Genomic DNA, 6,339 nt, shown 5'->3' on the forward strand with positions numbered 1-6,339 from the left:
GACCCCAATCTGGAAATTGTTATTGAATATGTTAAAGCTATAAAGGAATGCTTCTTCTAATCATGCAGTTATTAAAAATATTAAAAAATAAAAATTATATTAAAAAATAATAAAAACTGGCTGAAAATTTCATTAATCTGATGTAGTGAATGAAATGTGGTCATCAAAGTATGGAAACATTTACAAATTTATTTTTGCTATTCTCTCTCTCCTCTTTGGTGTGTGTGTGTGAAGGCCAGAGGTCCGTATCAGGCATCTTTGTCCATCACTTCCCCTTCACGTGTTTTGACACAGGGTTTCTCACTGAATTTGACCCTCACGGATTCTATTAGACTACTTGGCCAGGGAACTCTAACCATCTTCCTGTCTGCCCCTTCCCAACATGAACTTACAGACATGTTCCACACCTAATTTTTACATGCATGAAGGGGAACAAACTTACATCCTTATGCTACCATGCAAAAACGTTACCTACTGAGCCTTTTCCCTGGCCTCTGAATTATTCATTCTTAGTATAAATTATGCTGTGGGGAATGTCTTAGTCAATAGATGATTTATAACTTTTCAGTCTATTCACTTTGATTTCTTTAATCACTTTATAAAATAATGATTTACTTTCCAATATTTGGAGGTACATGTGTATGTTGGCGTATGTACATGTGTGTTGTGCTATGGAGCACAGTGCAGGCCTGACCAGGACACTAGGGTCTTCCTCTAAAACTCTCCATCCTACTCTTTCTTTAAAATATTTTATTTAGTATTTTTATTTATGTGTATGAGTGCATTGCCTGCACGTATGTGAGTGCACCTGTGTTATGCAATACCCATGAAGTTTATAAAAGGGTGTTGGATCCGGAACTGGTGTTACAGACGGTGGTTAGCCACTATGTGGGTGCTGGGAACTGAACCCAGGTCCTCTGCAACAGCAGACAGTGTTCTTAACCACTGAACCATCTCTCCAGCCCCTCATGTTATTCTCTTGAAACAGAGTATCTCACTGGACCTGGAACTCACTATTGTTTTTTTGCTAGGCTGGTGATCAACAATCCCTGATGATTCAGTAATCTTTTCCTGACCCAATGCTGGGGCTTTAAGTGCAGCCAACCACATTTGGCTTTTTCCATGGGTGCTGGGTTCGAAAATCATATCCTCATGTGTGCACAGCAAGCAATCCTATCCACTAAGCCACCTCCCTGTGTCCAGATCCTTAACAGCTATTTTCTATTGATTTTCACAAAGTTCAGCCACATGCACTAACAGAGGCAGGTCCAGAAGCTTTCGGAAGTTTTAGGGATAATTCCTTTCTGTAATACAGATATCTATGTGGATGCATATATTCTTGCAATTTTCTTGATGATCAGTCAATCATTATCCAGAATACAATTCTAAGAAAATTCTTAAATTACTTTGGTTTACATATGTTCTCTTATTATGTATCATCCTTAAAACCTTTTAAGCATGAAAAAATGCATTAAATCTAGGAAGATATAAAACAAAATTTACAGGATGCCTATAACTGACACTCACCTTAAATAATCCTTATTATATTCCTACCTCATCTTGAGTAAACATTTCTAAGTTCTGGGTAAGGCATTGTCTTTCCTGTAAATGCCATTTAATGCATAAAAGCTTCTTGGACTTGACCAGACTTAGGATGAAATATGCTACATATAATTCACAAAGTGCGGGCTGTTTCATATCTACATGCCTAAATCATTTTATTATTCGCTTAATAGCAGAACAAATTAGTCATCTTCTCTGATTCTGGTGTACATTATGCTGAGACATGCCTACCCTAATATGCTTTCTGATAAAGTAAATGCTCACCCTGTCAGAACACAAATCTTATTTTGGCTCCAGGAAAGTCAAGGGAGAGAGAGCTGAGTCTGCAGTAGGATTGCTTACTCGAGGAGAACTAAAGATTTATTAGCAGACTTCATTAAATATATGGAAGACCCCAGCACTCAAGGTTAGTAAATTAGGATGCAAGCATCACCACTATATAAAATGAAGCAGGTAGCAAAAACAAAGACGATAGCTCTTTGCACTTTATACAAGCAAGGAGAGGGGCTTTTATTAAAGTAGACGCTTTAGCTAGCTCACAGAAGTTATGCTTCTCAGTTATTTACCTGGATCAGTGACATGTGACTACAAAGCAATGCTAATTAAATTTCAGAGAGATGCATGGCTGTTGATAATGGGGAATGGCATTTATTTCCAGTTATATCTTGCTTTCTGTTCCAAAAAAGCGTTACTCATACATTTTGTGACATGTTTCTAAAAGTGAAATTTCACATCCTTAAAGCTTCTATGCAAGCTAGTTATCCAAAAAAATAGAAAATAAGTTTAACTCGTAACACAATGGCACATGGTATATTTCTACATATTGTTAAAAAAACACATGGAAATTTTCTTCATATTTTAAAAAATGTTTCAGTCAAGAAGTTTAATATTGCTTTCATATTTTTAGGGGTTCAAGTCAAGTTTTCATTAGTTTTGAGAAAATGAACATGTACTCTATCTTCTTAGCACTCCTTTAATACTCTGGTAACAAATACTTTCCGTCCTGTCATTTTCATATTGGATGTTTCCATGACATGTGTCGTTCATCCATCCATGGGCTTCAAATCTATTCCCAACTGGAGCCTTTTTCTTATTAAATCCCTAACTTTCTACCATCATGGTGTTTTACCATCATGGATTCCTATCATCTATACCATTCCTCACTTTTTATGTATTTAGTTCTTCACCTGGTAATAAATAAAATAGAGTTCAGTAATAGTTGCACATACCATTATACATGTGCTATCAAAAGAACCAGGTCAAAAGGATGGTCCTTAAAACAGCATGCCAACATGCAATATGTATGTTTTCCATTTAAGCCTCACCTGGTTTTACCTGATTGCTTTAATTATGATCACAAGATAACCTTCATAAATTGTGTTTTCAGAATCTCCCATACCTAGAAGCAGTGTTCTTATAGGAAGTCAGCCTGTGGCCTAATGATCTCTGTGGCTTTTGACTGTCTTCACTGAGCTGTCTGTTCAGCTAGACAAGCAGTCTGTGAGGAGTCAGGTTTGTCTTTAAGTTAGATTTTTAAAATTCGGAAATCTCAAGCAATATGCCAGGGGAGTAGTTTGCTTCAGAGTAAAATAGCCTCTGATCTTACAAAACAAGTACATCCTTCACACCTCTCCTAAATCATATAATCTTTTTTCTTTTTTTTTTCTTTTTCCACTCAAGTATGGTACAATCAGTCTGTCACCCCGTGCCTTGCCGTGGTTCTTTTCATTAGACGCCCCTATGAAAATGAAGGTTTACTTTTTCCACGTGATTATGATGTTTATATCAGGAACTCTTTTGTTGCACATTTTAAGTTTCTGTGTTTGACTGAAGGTGGGCTTAATGCTGTGCTGCCTGCCACGTTTTCCTCAAAGACTAAAGACCATTCCCTGAACTAGAGCTTGTCTCCTTGTTCCGTCTTCTTCCTGATTCCTATCAAATATAGATCTCCTTACCATGTCATTCTTATCGAATGCAGATTCCCTTGCAATGCTGGCTAAAGGCAAGTGTCTTGAAGAAGTAAAACAGCTAACACAGTTTCGGATGTATCAATAAATTATACTTCACAAAATTAAAATATATTGTTAATAAGATTGTTAGAGATTTAGGATGAAATTTTGGTACTATAATGATTATTTTGATCAAATTTCCAAATCCCTGATCATCTTCCTCCTTTTCTTACAGTTCTAACTGGAGAAAGTATTACCTTCTAAACATCTGATGTAGTACTAGTAACTCAGAGGCAAAGATTCAGAGAATGTATAGTCAACAACAAAGAAATGATTTGCTCATAGGAAAATTTTGTTTCTTTCTGGATTTTGCTTTCTTAACTCCTTGGAACCAGAATAAGCTTATGGAAACCCCGGTCCCTCAGTCTTTGGCATTGTTCTTCCTGGGAAAACAGAATTAGAGAGACATCAAAAGACTCCAAATGATCTCTAATACTGAATTTGCTTCCCCTAGGCATTCACAAGACAAATTGGGAATTAGATTATTCATCAGTAAAAATAGAAATAGTATTCCATAGGGTGATTTTAATGTAAAATGTCATTACTCCACTCATGCCAGCAATTATTATTTTATTGCCATTCCTGACTTTATAGCTCAGAGATGTGTCTACAAAGTGACTGGGTTTTTGTTTAGCAATTATACTTGAAGGAAAATGATCACTGGGATTAAAGTAGATAAAACACTTATATGTAAAGAATGTGAATGACTCCTTTACTTTACCTCAATCTTCTTTTAGAAACTACTGAATGCAAGACAAATTCTGAGTACATTAAACAGGATATGTTTGCTGCAAAAACCCAGAAATATTAGAATTAGGCCAGTAGTCTCTTCTTTCATGAAAGTCCATGTTTTCTGCTTACTTAAGAGTGATGATATACATGACAGGATTCATGAAAATGCTTCTTCAGTTGGAGTTTAAGAATTATAATGTCATAGAATATGAGGGTACTAAAAGCAGTTGATAATCACCTATGCAATGGCTGAATTTGACAGATAAAAGAACCGAGACCAGAGTCTTGACATGATTTGCTCATGGTCACTCAAAGGGTCGGTGACAAAGATAAACAAGAATTCTGTTAGCCACACGTTGAGCAGAGATATGAAAGTTTTATATACGAAACTTTAGAGTTTAAGTAAGAAGCAGCTGGAAGCATGATTGCATTTTATTGAATTTTTAAACAAATGTAAAGAATCTGCATATAGCTTTTTTCCAGAAGAGCAATATTCCACATAATTTTATTGTCAGCACAAAGGCACAACGCTCATCTCAAAAGGAATAAGACATACTTTATCTGGAGCTAAATATGAGTGAACACGGCCCAGGAGCACACGTTCAGGATACCCCAGATTCCTTTTCCTGAGTGGAAGCAGTTTTGTGACGTTTTTATAGTAGTAGGACAAAGAAAAGTCATAGATCAAGACAATATTTAAATATATTGGTGGAGACATTAATTAGGTAAATACAGCAAAAAAGAATCACAGATAATTCCTCAGATACAATCTGAGGCAGTCTTAACCTTTTGATTGGTGAGAGCTAGAACTTTGCTAAGTCAATACATTCCTAAAGGTTTTTTATCTCTTAGCCACAAAATGCTAAATCAGAAGCAGAGGTGAGCAACAATTGCCTATGTTAGGGGCTAAACATGGCCAAAGATAAACTGTAAATAGGCTCTGGATCTGCAAGATTTCAAACTCTCCAGTCATTGGAGTGGTATCAGTTGGTCAGCTTTGCAGGAAGTTCAGTCTAAGATGCAGGACTTTTCTGCAAACATTCATCCACATTATGAACTATTTAAAGTACAGTTATTACTGTGAAACATTATGTAGGCTGAGGGCAGGGCATTCTTCTATCACATAAACATATCTGGACTCCTCAATTGGTGTGTTTAAATTTTATGGGCAGATGAGAAAAATTCACAAACATAATGTTTTAAAACTTCATGTGATTAACTGATGTAAACATTTAAAACAATCTGTTTTACAATAATCAATATCAAATTGTTTACTATTTTAAGACTAGTCTAATGTAGCCAGTATTTTTAATTTTTTCTCTTAAAGACATAACTTATTATTCTCATTTTGAAATTTACAACTGGAATAAGTGAGAAGTTGGTCAATATACATGCAGTATTTAGGACTGTCGGTAGGGCAAGATATTTAAACTTGTCAGATAAGAATAATTTGCTTCTGTTCCAATAACGTTGTGGTTGATTTTAGTATATATCTCAAGAAATTTTACTGTAGTAATACTTTAAGAAATAAAGCCAGAAATTGTTCCTACTTTTTTGTTTCCTGTTCGATTTTCATGTACCTTTTAAAAATGAACAGCTGCTGCCTCTATTGAGTTACATATGTTAACTTCATTTAAAAATTCAGTAAATATTCATTGTGTTTTAACTATCAGATAATGTGTTAATTATTGGGTGCATAACAGTGAATAGGCTAGATGGCCCTTGGCTTCAGAGATCATGGCCTTTGACATTGAATAGCATGTGGTAAGAGCCACAGAAAGAGAACTTGTGAGGGGTGTGGGATTAAGAAGAGAGACAGCCAACACAGCTTTGAGTATTTTAAGAAAGTCATGTCAAAAGATGCATAAAAATGAGAGAAAGTGGCAGACAACTGCTGAAAATATTTTTGAAAGCCTAAATACATGTTTAGTAACCAAATTGAATTGATAGTATTAAGATCCCCCTAACACATTTTTTCCCTCAAATATCTTCCATCACACTGTTGCTGGGTTTTTGTTTTTTTGATTTTTTTTCA

The sequence above is a fragment of the Nannospalax galili genome, unplaced genomic scaffold (assembly GCF_000622305.1).
Source record: "Nannospalax galili isolate Female #2095 unplaced genomic scaffold, S.galili_v1.0 scaffold52, whole genome shotgun sequence".
NCBI classification, from domain to species: Eukaryota; Metazoa; Chordata; class Mammalia; order Rodentia; family Spalacidae; genus Nannospalax; species Nannospalax galili.